The sequence below is a fragment of the Oryctolagus cuniculus genome, chromosome 7, assembly GCF_964237555.1.
Source record: "Oryctolagus cuniculus chromosome 7, mOryCun1.1, whole genome shotgun sequence".
In the NCBI taxonomy this organism is placed as follows: Eukaryota; Metazoa; Chordata; class Mammalia; order Lagomorpha; family Leporidae; genus Oryctolagus; species Oryctolagus cuniculus.
The window spans coordinates 48,455,454-48,473,878 of record NC_091438.1 but is presented as its reverse complement, the minus strand read 5'-3'; the positions used below and the strand labels follow the sequence as shown (position 1 = coordinate 48,473,878).

The following is an 18,425-nucleotide window of genomic DNA, read 5'->3' as shown; positions in this document are numbered from 1 at the left end:
GGGAGGGTGGGGCGCCTCCCGTGACGTCGCGTAAGGGTCTGAGCTACGTAGATAGAGCAAGCAGGGGCTGCTGGGCCGGGACCTGCTGCAGATTCACGACCGCTTTCCAGTGCTGTGGGAGAAAGCGCGGCACCGCTGGCGGCACATACGTGCGCTGTGCGTGCTTCAGGTCGAAGGGCACCCAGGGGCGTGAGGGGCGCAAAGTGAGCGCGTGTGAAGAGTTCGGGGCGTATGAGGCTGTGCGATTTGTCGGCTGCAGAATTTTTGGTCGTGGGGCACTGCGTTGGCACTCTCCCCCGGCTTTGATAAGTGGAAGAGCAGGTGGTTACTAAGTTGCAGTGTGCAAATCCTCCGTGCAAAGCAGGTTATGTACTTTTCAAATCCTACGCAGGGTAAATATTGTGGGCTACTCTCCTCTACACAAACATCTCTCCGTTCTGGGACTCACTTGCACTTTCTCTGAAAGGAATTTTAACAAACATTATAGCACAAGGATGTTTTTCTTCTTTTAATGAAATATGCCTTTTCTTGCAAAGAGTCCTTCATTGACTGATGTACGGTGGTTTTTGCAAAGCCCGCTGGGCGGAGCCTAGTGCCAGGCCGGGAGCTCTCTCCTGGGACCTGTAGACGGCCTCTCCCCTGCTCCTCCCGCCCAGAAATCCTGGGTGTCCTGGATAAGAGTCTTTTTTACCCACTCGAGTAGGTCCCACCCAGACTTTGCCGGGATCCAAATCCGCGGTCCAGACACCGGCGTTTCCCACCTGTCCCTGATAGCGGTGGGTGATTTCCCCACGGGCTCAGGTTTCAGCCCCAGCAGGACCAAGGGCGCCCTGTGTGCCTCCGCCCCTTCGTGCATGGCGAGGGCAGGAGCCCCAGCCTCGCCGAGGACTGCGATCCCCCAGGCTCGGTCATTTTCCTGGGGACCTGGCCGTTGTAAAGAACCCATTTCTGGAACGCGGACTCCAGAGAGTGCCCTAGAGCTGGATGAACGTATGAGGTTCCAGAGGCGGCCGGGGACTGGAGGCATCGAGGGCCAGAGCAGTCTGTTCCCTGCAGAGCTGCCTTCTTGTCCCTTACAAGGCGGAAGGACCTCGGGAGCGGTAATAAATCCCATTTAAATGATCAAAATGGCATTTTAGTAAGTTAAAAGAAAAGGTCCCACCGAGATTTGAACTCGGATCGCTGGATTCAGAGTCCAGAGTGCTCACCATTACACCATGGAACCAGGCTTACAACACACGGGAAACGGCTGCAGGCGGACCGCGTTGACTGCCAGGCGCGGGCTCCTGAGGCTAAAAAGACCACGCAGCTGGCCCGCAGCTGCCCGACCACCCTAAGTACCGGTTGCCAGCGTGGCGCATACCGCGGCTCCCGCTCGCCTCTCGGCGGTGGCCGGGCTCTAAAGCCCGAAACGTCTCCCTTCAAAGCCGGAAGTTGACCCGGGGAAGGATCGGTCCCTGTGTTCTCAGAGTTGGGTCTCTGTGGCGCAATCGGTTAGCGCGTTCGGCTGTTAACCGAAAGGTTGGTGGTTCGAGCCCACCCAGGGACGGCTGCTGTTGCATTTTTACCAGGTGCTGCCCGCGGAGCACATTCTTGTCTCTCGTCTTTACTTGTCTGCTGTCCCCACAAAAGCCACCTCCCCACGTCATTCCACTCTCCCAGACCACCTGCTGGGAGCCCAGGAGGCCTGAAACACACACTGAGGAGGAAACCAGTCCTCGGGCCAAATGGGCTGGCGCCGGTGAGGTCCGTTGGGGGACTTGCATTTGACATCTGTGATACAACACCCACAGCAGTGTTTGGTCCCCAAGCGTGTGCCTCAGTTGTGCTTGCTTTATCAACAGCGTTCTCACCATTATAAATAATAATTTGTAAAAAGAAGTTTCTGTACTCTGTGCAAGTACTTTCAAAATCTTCTGAAGCCTGGTTGGCTTCATGAGAGCACCACAGAGGTCGTTGTATTGTGCACTAGGAAGATGTATCATGCACATTTTAGCCCCTGTGCAGCTGTGTCCACAGTGTAGCGTTGCCTGTGCAACTGCTTCCTTATGGCTGTTATACATGGCTTCGAATATCAGCCAACTTGGAAACTGCTCTTTTTCTAGAAAGGCACCAAGTCATATTCCAGGTGGTTTATGAACTCCATTAGTGTCCCTCTCTTCACTTACTTGTAGGCACAAGCTTACTATTCAGGGATCTTGAACCTCCAACAAGGGGAGTGGGCCCCCCTGCTTGACTAAGAGCTTGGTGCAACAGGAGGATTTGGTGGGCACTCCCCACAGCTGCTCAGCTGTGGGTGTTGACAGCTAAACTTGTAAGCTAGCTTGCAGACTTCCAATAACTGCAACTGTTGTCTGTGATGACCTGGTTACATGCATCCAAAGAACCCTGCCAGATGACCTCTTTTATGGCTTTCAGCCAAGCCACTATTCCAGAGGGGAATCCTCATGGTGTCAGACACCTGTTCTCCTGCTTTCCTTTATATCTTCAGAGATCTTGCTTTGGCTTCCACAGGAAGTGATGAGAAGCCTGTGTGTCTTCTCCTGCTATACCGTGGTCAGTGAGCATGCAGATAACTCTCTCCATAGTATTTCTTGCCAGATGTTTGCTGGGGCTCTGCCCAGACCATCTGTTCATGTGAGATGCATCACTGGAGCCAAAGGAACCTGCACCCGACAGGCTGACCTGGCCCCTAGCGCTATGGGCTCATAATTCCTTGGTTCTTCTGTTTCTCCCATGCGCAGAAACAGAGCTCTTGACTCCTGCATGCTGAACCTGGGTCCTGGACCAAGGCTTTTGTTCTTTCTTTTAATTTTTGCATCATGATTTCTCCCACCAGGGGCATCGCAGGGGGTTTCTGAGTGTCATGTTTCAAGTGAACTTCTGGGGTGATCTCTGTTAGGTGGTGATTGACAGAGATGCATTCTCTGTTTGATGGCGCATGTCAGGAAAACTAGTCTGCGAGTGTCTACTGATTGTCCATTATCCTGGAGAGGCTGGCATTTCCTGGCATTTGAGCCTGCAGAACTGAGAAGCTGTTCACCTCTCCACTTTCCAGTGTGTGGTGAAATTATTATGGGCCTATAGCTTTCATGTAACAGCTTTTTTTTTTTTCTTAAGATTTATTTATTTATTTGAAAGGCAGAGTTACAGAGACAGAGAGAGGGAGAGAGAGAAAAATCTTCCATCTGCTGATTTACCCCCCCAAATGACCTCAAGAGCTGGGGCTGTGCCAGGCTGAAACCAGAGGCTTCTTCCAGGTCTTCCACATGGGTGCAGGGGCCCAATCACTTGGGCCATCCTCCACTGGCCACCCAAGCCCTTCCAAGCAGCACCATCTAAGACCAGGGCTCGAAAGCTCTCCTGGGAGAGAAGGCAAAGCTCTGGCTGTGGTGAAGACAGCACACCAGTGAAGACAGCGCCAAGAACTCCAGGGACAAAGTAGAAGAGAGTGTGGGCAAGGGGTTGGGAGCCACAGGACACACTCAGCACATGTTGGAGCTCCAACAGAAAAAGGGAAATTGCCAACTAAAGAGCAAGGCATATATCTTGGCTGATGCCCTGTGCCCAGGGTAAGCAACATTCTGCAGTTATTTCTCCTTAGGGCATTCCAGGGATATCTTCAGGAAATAACCAAAAATTCTTTAATGAAAAGTGAAAAAATGCTCATTTCTCATTCCTTAGGTGTTTCTTGTCAACCAGTCTTCTTAGGGAAGGATTTTGGGTTTGCTTTTTGATGTGTTCCATCTGTTGCAGGGAAGGCAAATGCAAACCCAGAAGCTATTCCCTAAAGGTTTGCTTTTCTTGCTGTTGGGTTCTCTTTGGGAGAAGAAGACCTACAAACTCTCTGTATAGTTTCTTCTTGAAAAGACTCATTGAAGACAAAGATTTTCAAGTTGTTGTCCTGCTCCAGGCTTGCGTTGTGAAATCAAGACTGTAAGCACTTACTACTGAGATTGTACTGAAATAATAGGGGCTGGTTGCTTCTAGCAAAGGTTCTTGTTTCTTTGATTTTTTTTTAAGATTTGCTTATTTTATTTCTGAGGTAGAGCTACAGGGGTGGGGTGGAGGAGGGAGAGACCGTGAGAGAGTTGTTCCATGACCTGGCTCACTCCCCAAATGGCCACAAAGGCCTGAGCTGGTCCAGTCTGAAGCCAGGAGCCAGGAGTTTCCTCTGGGTTGGCCATGTGGGTGCAGGGGCCCAAGTAACTGGCCATCTTCCACTGCCTTCCCAGGCATATCAGCTGGTAGCTGGACTAGAAGGGCAGTTGTCCATGCTCAAAGCTGCCTTCATATGAGATGTGGGCCCACAACACCAGCCCCTGCGTTTTTACTCAGTTTACTGTCCATGCTACAGGTCACAGAGAATTGTGTGCTTCTCACTACATTTTGAGGACAGAGGTCTAGGAGAAAGTTGCTCTATCTTTTTCTCTTCATTTTTCCCCCTGCTGTGCAAATATGATCATTGAAAGAGGAAGAATTCTATCAATGTCTCTTGTTACGACTCTTCTATGAAGAAGGTTCTCGCTTGGGATACTTCTAGGCTGGTGACCTGAGCACATTCACATTCCTTGTCATCTCTAGCCAAAGGCTAGAAGCCCCTGGGTACTTTGAAAACTACTAATGCTCCAAACCCACCTGAAGCCACTTCAAACTGAGATTGCTAGGAACAGAAACCAGCCATTCATGGTAGTTATAGGCTCACCACGTGATTACAACATGATAGCATGATTAGAAGCTACTGCATACACCTGGTCTAATTCCCACCCTTCTCTGATTCCTTGTCTCTCCCATGATGGGTGTCTTGCCCATGCAAGCAGAACATCTTTAGTCTTCCTCTGCACAGTCTCACATGTGTCACTCTCTGTCATAATTGGACCTTCTGTGGCAAGGATTTATCCATTTCTATGTAGATCTTTAAAAGGTGGCCCCTGCGTTCCCTTTTCCCCAAACCTTATTCACTACAAAATCAACTAGCTGGGCTTTCAGATACCTGAACCTGTCAATCATAGGTAAATGCTCTGCACAGGGTTCCTGGGTGCTGTAGGATTGGCAGAAACCCCCAGGGACTTCCAGCTCTCTGAGCCATCAGGCAAAATGACTCCAGTAAGCTGACAATTCTCCCCCTCATTAGGGACTTTGGGAACAAAAACAAACCATGGGCCTGAGAGAGCAAAAGAAAGCCTAGGTGATGGAGGCCTCTACCTAATGGATCTCATGCAGAGCTGGATACTGAGGTGGGCTTGCAACAGTAGGAGTTCAGGAAATGCTGTATCTGGTGCACAAGGGACAGGCTGAAGATAGTTTGAGACTTTTAAATATTTCCACTAAGCTGAAGATATTTTTGTGTTTTGTTTTTCTTCTCAGTCAGAGTCTAGTACAATGAGGAGATAGGATGTTATAATTTGAATACAGTAAATTTGTATTTTATCAAAGACCAACATGAATCATCCTTGCTTCATCTTTTAGCACATTTTTTTTCAGCAGTTTGAAAAAAAAGTATTTTGCTCATTTCTTTCTGAAAGACTACTGACTCCTGAGGCGGTGGGGTGAAGGCCGTGCAGCTGTCCCTGCGGCTGCCCGACCTCCCAACGCACCGCGCGGCTCCCGCTCGCCTCTTGGTGGAGTCCTGGGCGCTGGAGCGCATAGCGTCGCTCTGCAAGGCCGGCGGCAGCCCGGGACACGCGGGCCGGGGAAGGGGCAATCCCTGTACTTCTGAATCTGTAGTCTCTGTGGCGCAATCGGTTAGCGCGTTCGGCTGTTAACCGGAAGGTTGGTGGTTCCAGCCCACCCAGGGACGGCTGCCTTCACTTTTAACCCACCTGCTAAATCAGTCAAATACCCTCATTTCTGACACCATCAGAGGCCCCCTTCCCCTGCATCGCCAACTAGGCACCAAATGTTAGGGAAAGAGGCACAGAAGTGAGAGGAGGCAGCCAGACCCAATTTGTTCAGAGAAAAGAAATCCCAGAGGTCGCTTGGTCGACCAGCTGCCTGCATATACAGGATGGACCACGTGGCAGAAGGCCCCGACTGCCAGGGGCCGGACCTTGAAGAAAGACTGGGGCTGGGGGTGGGAGTAGTGAACAGCAAGCAAAGGGGATTCAAGGAACTGGGTGAGGCTATGCGAACCTGCAAAAGAATGCAGGATGGGGCCTGCACCGCGCCTCACTAGGCTAATCCTCCGGGTTCTAGTCCTGGTTGGGGCACCGGATTCTGTCCCGGTTGCCCCTCTTCCAGGCCAGCTCTCTGCTATGGCCAGGGACTGCAGTGGAGGATGGCCCAAGTGCTTGGGCCCTCTACCCCATGGGAGACCAGGAGAAGTACCTGGCTCCTGCCATTGGATCAGCGCCGTGGGCCGGCTTCAGCGGCCACCGGAGGGTGAACCAACGGCAGAGGAAGACCTTTCTCTCTGTCTCTCTCTCAAAATTGTCTTCTTCATTTCTCTATGTTGATTCTGTCCTTTGGTTTCCTTTCTTTTGCGTCTGCTGCTGCTACTTCCTCCTCTGATCAGAACTTTACTTACCTACCCTTACCAGTTAGGTCACCTTCTAAGAACCACTAAGGCAACACTTTGAGGTTGGCCATTGGAGACAGCAGTAGAAACAAGCAACCTGAATGAATTTCTGATGTTTCACTGTGGAGATCTGTCATAGAGTTGGAAAGAACCTTTTTTGAGTTGCTTCAGGTAAAGTTAGACATTTTGATATTGATAGTTTTGTGAAAGTCTTCTATTAAAATACTTCTGTGTGGGTGCGTTTGTTAGCTTTGACTCAACAGTACAATAAACCTCTTTTGCAACAATGGCTGTTTTTGGGGATACTCTCAGGAGTGACCACTTTGAATGCAGCACTGGTAGGTGCATTGGTGGTTCAGTGGTAGAATTCTCGCCTCCCACGCGGGAGACCCGGGTTCGATTCCTGGCCAATGTAGGTATGTCTTTCGCATTTTTGGGATCTTTACACTTCTCTGCAAAATTGTACTGAATAGGCTGGTGCTAGGACCCTTGTCTAGGCGATCCTGAACTGAGGACAAGAGCCCATGAAGCAGCAGCACAATCTTAGTGGGATCTCAAAGTTACTACACTCAATAAGAGCGTAGGAGAGTTTTTGCAGTTTGGAATGTTGGTTCTTGGAGCCACTGCCACTACCACCTAGGCTCCTGGACGGTCCAGGGGCATCAATCATTCCAGAATCAAATGTCACTAAGTCCCTGGGATTGCACAGAAAACTGCATTGGGTCCCCCACTCTGACAACTGACATAGGTCAGGCAAGAAATTGTGATGTAGGAGGCAGGTCTGTAGGGTCTGTCGGAGAGCAGGGTCACACAGGTTTACTGCTAGACAACCCAAGGGAACAGTCACAGAATCTTTGCAAAGCGTCTTGAGAGGCTGCTCTTCACTCCTGATGTTGAAAGTCCTTCAGAAGAGCCCCGATTTCCATCCTAAAGGTTTCAGTGCAGCCCACAGACTGAGACCATGTGCCCAGATTGCACTAGGCATTTTCAAAAACTTGATTCTTGTTTGAATTTCTTTTTCTGAAGATGAACTTTTCCTTCCACTGACTTGTCTTTGGCAATCCAACATAAAGCTGGACATCTTTGAAACACAGGAAGCCCCAGGCTTACCAGACCTCTAGGCTAGCAGGCTGATTCAGGTAAGCACCAGGAAGACACTTCCCCCACACCTTGGTGGGGGAGGGGCCTTGGATGAGAGTGTGCTGCAGATGGTGATCTCCATGTGCTGGTTCAGTGAATGCTGACGTCCATCAGCGACAAACATAAGGCAGAGCCCCACAGTTTCCATGCTGGGCGTCAGCCTGATCTTGACATATTCCTGTTAAATTTTCCTGCTGACTTTCCAAAGCTCACTCTTTACTGCACTATAGTGATGGAGTTTAAGCCACATACCTAGTTGTGTAGCGTGGGGTATGTTGCTTGTGGGACTTGTCAAGTGACAGGCGCCAGGTGGGAAATGGAGATGACAACAACAGGCCCAGAGGGAGAGTTGGGAAGAGCATGGGAGCATAAAACGACCCTTCCCTGACCGGGAATCGAACCCGGGCCGCGGCGGTGAAAGCGCCGAATCCTAGCCACTAGACCACCAGGGACACACAGCAAGCACTGTCTGGTCTGTTTCCATAGCAGCAGCGGCTGCGTTGGACACGCGCGTCGGAGAAGAACTAATCCATGTTACCACACCTGCGCCTCGTCCCGCCTTCAGGGAAGCCCTGGGAGGCCGCCCCCTGCAGATTCCCGCCAAAGGGCGAACCGCACCGGACGCACCGGGAGCCCCTTCCCGCAGGCAGCCTGGCGTCCCGGCTGAGCTCAGAAACCACGCAGCCTTGCGGAGCAGACAGCGGGTCTCCGGGGAGGTGTGTACAGGCGCCAGGGCACCCGGGGGTGGCCGGCGGGAGGAAGACCCGAAGGCGCCCCGGGTACAGGGAGCTGAGTTGAGCCGCTACGAGCTCCGACGACAACGCACACAAAGCAGGGACACAGACGCCCGAGGGAATCTCTCCCAAGCAAGGCCTTGAGATCCACAAAGACCACCACGAGCCCGTCCCCCAAACCCTGCCGCCCCTGAGTGTTTCCATCTCAGCTGGAGCTCGGTCCCCATCCTCCCCACGCTCAGAACAATCCCAAACACGAGGGCTCTGGCGCAGGGGCGTTCCTCGATTCCACATCTAACCCGCCAGGAGCGCGTGTGTTCCTGTGGCTCGAGGACGGGCCTTGCTGTCACCCGCTCCTTCCTCCTGGTGACGGAGTTCAAGCAAGCGGCGCGGACCAAGGCGAGCAGACCCATGTCCCTCGCGCCCCCTGGGAGTGGCACTGGGCTGTCCTTGCGCGCCTTCGTCGGCTCTGTCCTCCGCTTCAGCCTCTGCCAGGCCTGCTCCGGGCGCAGGCACTGTGGCGGGTACCCGGCAGCTCCCGGGGCATCCGGAGGAGGAGCTCCAGCGGCTCCTTCGGGGACGTGCGGGGACGCAGCGTGGCGCAGGCGTGCGGGGCCGCAGGGAGTGCGGGATCCCCAGAGGCTGGCGCCCGTGCTGCTCCCGCAGGAGAACGGACACTGGCCCCTTTGTTCCGCAGGACCGTAACGTGTTCGTGGAAACGCGGGCTTTGTTATCCTGTGTGGATGGGGAAGTGACCGAAGGCGGCGGGAAGGGGACGAGAAAGGCACCACATTGTCTCATGAAGATACCAGGGCACAGGCTTCATCTGCATGGCTTTCGGGGAAATATTTTAGCAGGTGCTACCGCGGTTGGTTTCCGTAGTGTAGTGGTTATCACGTTCGTCTCACACGCGAAAGGTCCCCGGTTCGAAACCGGGCGGAAACAGAACTCTTTTCCTGAAGCCAGGAGAATAAGAGCAGAGTGAGGAGGAGAAGCGGCCGTGTCCACGTGTCCACGCAGCTCACATCAACCAGACCTCGTTTCTCTTCTCCCGTGCTGGCCATTGTCACCCCGCTCCGGCCAGGTTTACAAGAGGGAAATGCTTTCAGGTTTTCTTTCCTTTCTTTCTCACTTTCTCTCTCTACATATTTCTCTTCTTTTCTTTTAAATATTTCTTTGTTTATTTATTTGAAATACAGGGTTAGAGAAAGATGGAGACACAGAGAGACGTCTTCCTTCTGCTGGTTCACTCCCCAAATGGCCTCAACAGCTGAAGCTGAGACAATGCACAGCCAGGTGCCAGGAGCTTTTTCCAAATCCCCAGGTGGGTGCAGGGGCCCAAGGACTTGGCCATCCTCCACTACTATCCAGGGAAGCAGCTGGGACAAAAACCGGAGCCGATGGGGAAGCCAGCGCCGCACACCACAGTGTAGGCTCTTCAGGTTTCTTACAGTGAATCTTCTCCATAGGTCTCAGTCCTCTGCCTAAGCTGACACTGAACCAGTGCTTTCTGGTTTGTGAGCTCCAGAGGGGAGCTGAGGAGGGGCCTGCTTGTCTTCCCATCCTATGGGAGCACAGCGGCAGAACCCACTGATTGGTGGAGAGAACCTGAATTTAAATCTGCATCTGGATCTCAAACCAAGCTGATACTGTCAATATTCCTCAGGCACCCCGGTTGAAAGTGTATATTTACATTAACCCACCCTTAGCCTAGAGGATCCTCAGGACACTGTGAGGGTTGCACGCCCCCTCTGAAGGTGCAGGCAGCCGACAGTTTAAAACTGGAAATCCAGCGTGTGCTGAGTGCGTCCTGTGGCACCCAACCCCTTGCCCACCCTCTCTTCTGCTTTGTCCCTGGAGTTCTTGGTGCTGTCTTCACTGGTGTGCAGTCTTCACCACAGCCAGAGCTTTGCCTTCTCTCCCAGGAGAGCTTTAGTGCCTTGGTCTTAGATGGTGCTGCTTGGAAGGGCTTGGGTGGCCAGTGGAGGATGGCCCAAGTGATTGGGCCCCTGCACCCACGTGGGAGACTCGGAAGAAGCTCCTGGCCTTCAGCCTGGCACAGCCCCAGCTCTTGAGGTCATTTGGGGGGGTAAATCAGCAGATGGAAGATTTCTCTCTCTCTCTCTCTCTCTCTCTCTCTCTCAGTCTCTGTAACTCTGCCTTTCAAATAAATAAATAAATCTTAAAAAAAAGAAATCTGTTGCTTGACAGCTATAGTCCCATAATAACTTCACCACACACTGGCAAGATGAGATGTGAACAGCTCCGCACTGCTGCAGGCTCAAATGCCAGGAAATGCCAGCCTCTCCAGGATAATGGACAATCAGTAGACACTCGCAGACTAGTTTTCCTGTCACACACCATCAAACAGAGAATGCATCTCTGTCAATCACCACCTAACAGAGATCACCCCAGAAGTTCACTTGAAACATGACACTCAGAAACCCCCAGCGATGCCCCTGGTGGGAGAAATCACGATGCAAAAATTAAAAGAAAGAACTAAAGCCTTGGTCCAGGACCCAGGTTCAGCATGCAGGAGTCAAGAGCTCTGTTTCTGCGCATGGGAGAAACAGAAGAACCAAGGAATTATGAGCCCATAGCGCTAGGGGCCAGGTCAGCCTGTCGGGTGCAGGTTCCTTTGGCTCCAGTGATGCATCTCACATGGACAGATGGTCTGGGCAGAGCCCCAGCAAACATCTGGCAAGAAATACTATGGAGAGAGTTATCTGCATGCTCACTGACCATGGTATAGCAGAAGAAGAAGCATTGGCTTCTCATCACTTCCTGTGGAAGCCAAAGCAAGATCTCTGAAGATATAAAGGAAAGCAGGAGAAATAATTGCTCTGATCTCATAATGATACCTGCATGGACACAACCATTTTACTATTGCTCACTCATTTTGCAAGCTTGCGGGGGGGGGGGTTAGATGCCTACAATTATGGGCTAGCTACATATATTACAGTACAGAGATGCTATGCATATCTACACTGAATAGAAAACCGAATTACATTGCTTTGAATACATGGTGCTGGCAGAAAACTTAACTAAAAAGTGAGTTTTGAATTAATTCAGAGCAATATTTGGAGTTCAAGAAACAAATCCCTAGGAAGATATTTATTTCAGCCATGGAAGTCCAGCATTCCATATGGGGTTCAGTGACTTTCCTACTTGTTCTTCCATCAAAAGCTCAGGAAACTTTGGGACCAAATTTTAGAAATGATACACATAACTTGGATATATCTCATGAACATAATGGGCATAATTACCCAGGGGTGGGGGGAAGCCAGGTACAAAAAAGTACACAAGGGCACTTCAAAAACTTCATGGAAAATGAAATTAAAACATTTGCTTTGGTGAAAAAAAATTTTAAATCCAAGCATTTTTTTTCATGATATGATTTTTTTTGGTGAACTTTGTGAAGACTGCTCATCTGAATGGATTTCCAAAAAAAAAAAAAAAAGTTACAGCCAAGGAAACTTATCTTTGACTGCCATTTTCCAGTATATTTTGAGTACCCTTGTACAATCATTGACATGAATTTTAAAAGGCAATTGTGAGCTCTGGTGATAAGACTCAGAATAGTGATTAACTAAGAGAGAGAGAGGGAAGGAATGGCTTGGAAAGGGGCTCCACACACCTTTCTTGAATCATAGTAATCTTCTATAACTTGACCTGGATGCTGACTGCATTTATCAGAATTAAACATACCGCAATACTCACTTCTTTTTAAAAGTGCTGTACCGTAGTGCAGTAATTTACAATGTGTACTGCAGTGCAATAATTTATTGTTCCCATAAAAACTAGGATACAGGGAGTGGAGACAAGCCAGTCTGGACCACGGCTTTTTATTTTAAACTCATTCAACTCATTTTATTCTAAACTCATTCAGTTCATTCTAAACTCAATCTGGCTTCGTGTAAAAAAAAAAAACAGAAGAAGAAGAAGAAGAAGAAGAAGAAGAAGAAGAAGAAGAAGAAGAAGAAGAAGAAGAAGTCGTCTGACTGGTATTTGAAATAGCTCTCCCATCTCCCTGGGTGAGACCCCAGTGGATAAGAGTGGCCATCAGAGAAGGATGTACTTTTCTCTGGAGGGAGGAGAGAACTCCCACTTTGCGTATGGCCCTGTCTGAACACTGATGGCGTTTGCAGAACTCAGAAGGCTTCCATGGCCTAGGCAGCTCATGTCAAGGGCCTCAGGTGATCACTGACGTCACATGTAAGAGTGTTAATTGTTAAATTAACAACAGGAGTCACTGTGTACTAACTGCCCATGTAGGATCTCTGTTCTCAAAAGAACTACAGTATTAACATTAATGGTAAAACTTGATCCCAAAGATTTGCTTTGTTCTATTGTGATATTATGCATCATAAGTTCTAGTTATGTCTAAGTGTCAAACTCCATTGCCTGTGTGTTTAGGTATTTCTTTAAAGTTTATTAGGTGCCTCAAATGTAAAATCTTGTGAAATTCCTAGCTCGTATGTTTTAACATAGGGTTAGATATTTAAAGACAGCCGAGGAGATTTCTCAAAATGGCAAAATTCTGTGGACTTGGGACTCCAAGATTTGGATCCCGAGCTTTCTCGTGTAGCTTTAAAGATGCCCTGATGCAGTCTCCGTACGGAAAAGGGTAGCTGCAAAAGTTGTTCCAGAGAACTAAGGAGTTTCTAACTAAAGCTCCGGTATTGGGAATTGCTGATGACAGGACTCTATGGAATTGGAATTCCAAAATTCAGATTCCAAGCTTTCATATATAGCTTTAAAGAGGCCCTGATGCAGACTTTGTACTGAAAAGGGTAGCTACAAAAGTTGCTATGGATTCCAGGATCTGGATTCTAAGCCTTGTGTTTGCTTAAAAGCCTCTGAAACAGACACTGTGCTGGACAGGGGAGCCGCCAAGGTGTTCCAAGGAATCAAGGAGTTTGTGACAAAAACTGCAACATTAGGAATTCCTGAGCAAGCCATTCTTCAGATCCTTTTCAGATCCGTTTCAGCGTACATGACAGGGACCTTACCAGGTGCTGTTGAGCAGGACTACCTCCATGAAATTAGCATTAAACTTCTACCTCTTAAGTCTCCACAGGTGAATGTGAATGACATGACTGACTGTTCCTAGAAGCCAACCAGAAGCCTTAAGTACTGCAAAGCAAAAGGGATAAGTAAAACTTTTGCCTTTGTCTCCTTAAGGCAAACATGCTGTCCCTGCCTTTCTTAGTTATCTCTGGGGACTGTTATTGACGATAAAGCTACCTAATGCTTTATTCTATTGCAATTCTCTATACTCAAGCTAAATGCGTGTATAATCTACATAAGGATAGCCTATCACTACCCACTATCTGGGAATCTGTAAGCTATGTTGTTTTCATCTAAAGGGGCACCCACCTACAATTGGTTTTGCTTATACTAATTAACAACTTATGTTTCAGAACTCGACTCCTGGGAGTAACTGACCATGCAGGGGACACAGACCTTGGCAATGACTGAGACTGCTCCAGCTCACAAAGCAAATTTGTTAGATAGGATAGACAGAGACTTCCAGACCCTGGATAGGCCAGGGCCTGTGCTACGCCCCTCAATAAGCAGGAAGCAGTTACAGAAGAGATGATTCAAAGTCCATCCACTCCCCTTAGGATTAAAGGGATGGAGTCCCTGAGGGGGGAATGAAGTAGGCAGGCATATAGGTTAAAATCCATTAGGTCTGTGAGCTGGAAGACCACGGCTTCGCCATGCCCCTGTGTGACCTCACGCCCTACCTGATACCTTCACCAAGCCCCTGTGTGACCTCATGCCCCTACCTGGCCACACCTGGGTGCCCACCAGCCAATCAGGTTAATTAACCACTCCCCTTTGGAAGTGGGTTAAAAGCCTGGGACACGGTTTCTCCAGGCCCCTTCTCTTCTTCCCTGGCCTCTTCCCAGGTGGGGGCTTGCTATAGTCCTGAGCCTCCAGGCTTCCTGGGCTAGATGCTCCTCCACGTGGCTGGTTCCTTGTGCGCGGTATGAACCCAGATTTCTCTCTCTTAAAAAAAGCTCTTATGCACCTTTCGCACTAAAAAAAAAAAAAAAAAAGCCTCTCCCGGGAGAACTGCTACAGCCACATTATTTCATTGGTGGAAGCGCCTGCTGCGTGGTCCTTGAGAGGCAACAGTTCACCGTTGGGGGTATTTCCCGTCCAGTTGTGACAAAGAGCACGTCTAAGTTTCCTTCTTTGACGCGACCTGCTCCGGGTTTGTGCACGGTGAGGTTTACTCCTCTTCGGATCGCTTCGAGCCAGGGACCTCCCTCCGCGCCAGTGGCTGCAGGAGTCCAAGCCAAGCGACACCGGTCCCTTCGCTAGCTGCGGCTGGTAGGCGTCGCGGTGTCCCGGGCTCGAATTGCAGACCTCCAGGCTGGAGAAGCTTGCTGGCAACCAGTGTGCCGCCTATCATTTGGCGACTTCAAAAATAAAACGAAATACGCTCTTCGCTGCCTCCTTCTTGGACCTGTAGAGATCCTTGAGCGTTTCTCTCCCATGCGCGTCTCCGCTTCTTCCTCCCGCTTTTTCCACACAGTCACGATTCCCACGCCTGGGATCTGGCCGGTGCTTCCCCGCAGGCCTCCTGGGAGGTCTCCTTGTCTCAGCGACGCCTCTGCTTTCTTTGGCTCCTTTTCCAGCGTCTGCTTTTGGCGCGGTCACTCACCCGCACCAGTCGCACCGACCTCACGGACTCCGCCGAGGGCAGCCGGGCGGAGCGCGGAGTGGGAAGCGCCGGCACAGAGCCCACGGGCGCGCTCGGACCCCGTGGGCCCCAGCACGGCTCCCGCGGACTCGGTGGCGGACTCGGGCGTCCCTGGCGTTCCGAAGCAGGCGAGGGGTAAGGCGGGGCCAAGGCCACTCGGCAGCCCTTCTGGTGTCAGGGTTTCTAACGGGACAGACGCGACAGGGTCCCAAACACTCCCGAAGCTTGGAGTTTGCAGTTATCTTGCAGCGAGGAGGCCAAACCTAGGCTTTCAGTGAATGCCTAGTGTATTCTGAAACCGGAAACATGATACTTCCCGTGTCTCTGTGGCGCAATCGGTTAGCGTGTTCGCCTGTTAAGGCGTCAAAGAAGGTTGGTGCTTCGAGCCCACCCAGGGACTAGTCAAGCTTTACTTGTAAAAGGAGGGTTAGTGCGTTTGTGGTCATTGTTACAAATATGTTACTGAAAAGAAGACAACAACCTCCTAACCTGGGTGTCTTGTCCACCAGATAGTACAATCTTAGCGCAATCTTTGTCAACTTGCCATTCAGAAACATCTCTCTAAGCATGCTCCACATAAAGACCATGGCCCCTTTTCACTTGTGCCTAACATAAGAAAACTATCACGATCCACAAACCAAGAGGCTATTCTTCCCATTAGCATCCTGTAACTTCAATGCTATTGTTAAGTTGATACATCTTATGTGGTAGGAGTAAGGAGATGAGCAAGAGAGACTAACAGGGAGAGAGAGGAAGTGAGACAGAGAGAGAGAGAGAGAGAGAGAGAGAGAGAGAGAGAGAGAGAAAGGAAGAAATACTTGTAACTATTACATGCTTGTTTCTGCAACTGGTCTCATACAAGTCTGGTATTTGTAACTGCCTTCTTTCACTCAGTTCCATGTTCCTTTGCTCTCTGCAAGCACCTCAGCTGGTCTTTGTTATTCACCTGGTGTGTGTGGGTGGGGGCGGGGTGGGGGTACATGAACCTTCATTCCTGAAGTATCTGGATCATTAACAATCCTGTCTGAATTGAGCTGGTTTGGTTTTCCACTGACTTATCTCAGGACACGGTTGCTCTAAGAGATGTCTAAGAGATGTCCAAGGGATCTCCTGTGCTTAGACATAACTCTTCCTTGCCTGCCTCCATGGATGGAGAAGCAGTTCAACTTGCCCTTGGCAATCAGGGTCCACCAACCTAGCCAGCACGGTAGCTTCCTTTTTTGCTTGTGGATTCAGAGGCATGAGACGCCCAAAGTGGCTGAGTGGCAGTCTTAATGTTCGATAGAATCATTGTCTGTTGATGGGTACATTCCTCCCTTCTGAACTAAGACTTCCAGACCAGAAGAATGTGAAGGCAAAGGTAGAGAAAGCCAACTATTGCTGATGTATTACTAGCAGTAATAATGAGTGGTGCTGCTTCCATTTCCACTCCTTGGTCCCTGGACCTGTGAATCCTGGCTATGGGAGAAACAGCACCGCCTGGTGAATGGTTGCCTGGAGAACCTTGTCCCACATAGCTGGCATGGTAACTGAGGCTTCAAGAGGTCATTCCACTGTTCTAATCAGACCAGAGGCTTCAGGATGTGAGAGAATGTGGTGAAATCAATGAATTCCATGAGCCTAGGCCCACGGCTGCAACTCATTTGCTACAGAGTGAGTTCCTTGACCAGAAGCCACGCCATCGTCACCACACTGTGAGTAAGGCATTCAGAAAGTCCATCCATCCAATGTTACGACTCCTTCACTATAATCCTATACCCTTAATATCAATTTCCACATGTATCTCATGTGTTTCTGTCTTTGTAAATTGGAAGAGTCACGTAGCTCTTTTGGAATATACTGCACCTCCTTAGGGGTTTAGAAGACAAGTGTGGGTGAGTCCATGAGGACTCCATATTCTGTTCTGAGGCCATTGCCTCAGAGCAGAGCACTGAAGGCTCCCCAGGCAGAGTTGAGTGAATCTCCTCCAATGCGTGTTGAAAGGCTCCTTTACTGGCAAGGAGAACACAGCAAAATTTAGAGCTTTGATGCCTGCGTCTTCACCTGGCTTTTCTCACATGTGCCGCTTTCACTTCCCATGATTCCAGCCCTTCTCTATCGACTCCCTCACTTAACAGTGGACACCGTGCAAGTTGGGTGCCAGAGTCCAGCTCCAGCCAGTCCAGCATTTCCTGAAGGTGTGAGAGGCGTTGGCACAGGAAGAAATGAGAGACACACTCACAGCAAGGCTGAAGGCATGGCTCTAGCTTTCAGGTACCAGACTTATCTTCATAGCATAAATCACATGTGATTCTTTCTTCTTACAATAGCAAGTCTGTTGTCAATTTCCTTAGAACCATTGACCTTGTATTTTATGGTGCCTCTAGATTCTATGTCTACATCTAGTTACAGTTTCTTTGATTTTCCGGGGGCATATTTAGAGCATGGGTTACAATCACAGACAGGTGCGAGACAATGGGCTGCCCACACAAGCCAAGGCCTGGAGTGCTGTCCAGCTATGCAGAAACTGGCTACACAAGCTAGAATAGTACCTGCCTAATCTAATGTTTACCAGAAGCCCCAAGTTCAAAGCAGGCCCTTTTTAAAATGTATACCCTCTTTTGTAGTTCTCTCTGTAACTCTTTATTTTCTTTATTGCACTTAAAATTAGAAATGCAGCAATCCTTAGCAGAACCACCAGGAAGCTCTGGCTTTCTTATGCAGAGTGTAGTTCCCATCAAATCTAAAACCACCAAGAGGACCACAGCTGTCATTCTCACGCCTTGCTGAGACACCTTCTGCTGTGACCTTGTCAGCCAGCCTAAGTTGCCTTGGCCTCACCAGTTGGCAATTCAGTTTGCTTTGTTACTCAGCCCCTCTTCTCAGGATGTGTGGTTTCCCCCAGTCTCAGCTCTCAGGCTACAGGGGATTGAGGTTCTTTCAGGGAAGAGAAAGGAAATTTTAGGTCGCTTATCTTCGGTCAGGAGGTCTACATGTTCTTCCTCAACATTTGACTGTTGTTTAAAGATAAACACTTTGTTTTCTTTTATTAAAGATGTAATTTTCAGGCCAACACCTGTTGACACACACACTGCGGGGGACCTGGACCCATTCTCAGAACAGCATTGAACTTACGGAGGCAGAGATGGCGGCCCAGGCCAAGAAATCTGGTTCACGGTGTCTGTGCCCCAGGCCCTCGGGTGCGCCCCCCGGCTCCGAGGCTCCTCTCCTGCCACAGAGAGGCGGCTCAGCGCTCAGCCCAAGGTGCACTCTGTGATCAAGGACCTGGGTGTTCTTGAAGTTTTCAGGGACCGTCCAGGAGCCTAGGTGGTAGTGGCAG

General features: G+C 49.9%; 6 non-coding genes across 6 annotated transcripts; 4 read left to right on the top strand and 2 right to left on the bottom strand.

Annotated features, from left to right (window-relative positions):
- Positions 1-1,153: 1,153 nt before the first annotated feature.
- Positions 1,154-1,225, bottom strand: TRNAQ-CUG (transfer RNA glutamine (anticodon CUG)). Its single transcript has one exon. It is a non-coding gene; the product is annotated as a tRNA-Gln (tRNA).
- Positions 1,226-1,475: 250 nt separating this feature from the next.
- TRNAN-GUU (transfer RNA asparagine (anticodon GUU)) lies at positions 1,476-1,549 on the top strand. Its single transcript has one exon. It is a non-coding gene; the product is annotated as a tRNA-Asn (tRNA).
- A 4,177-nt stretch (positions 1,550-5,726) lies between these two features.
- On the top strand, positions 5,727-5,800 carry TRNAN-GUU (transfer RNA asparagine (anticodon GUU)). Its single transcript has one exon. It is a non-coding gene; the product is annotated as a tRNA-Asn (tRNA).
- Positions 5,801-6,861: 1,061 nt separating this feature from the next.
- TRNAG-CCC (transfer RNA glycine (anticodon CCC)) lies at positions 6,862-6,932 on the top strand. The gene has a single exon. It is a non-coding gene; the product is annotated as a tRNA-Gly (tRNA).
- A 1,105-nt stretch (positions 6,933-8,037) lies between these two features.
- Positions 8,038-8,109, bottom strand: TRNAE-UUC (transfer RNA glutamic acid (anticodon UUC)). Its single transcript has one exon. It is a non-coding gene; the product is annotated as a tRNA-Glu (tRNA).
- Positions 8,110-9,263: 1,154 nt separating this feature from the next.
- TRNAV-CAC (transfer RNA valine (anticodon CAC)) lies at positions 9,264-9,336 on the top strand. Its single transcript has one exon. It is a non-coding gene; the product is annotated as a tRNA-Val (tRNA).
- The last annotated feature ends 9,089 nt before the right edge of the window (positions 9,337-18,425 follow it).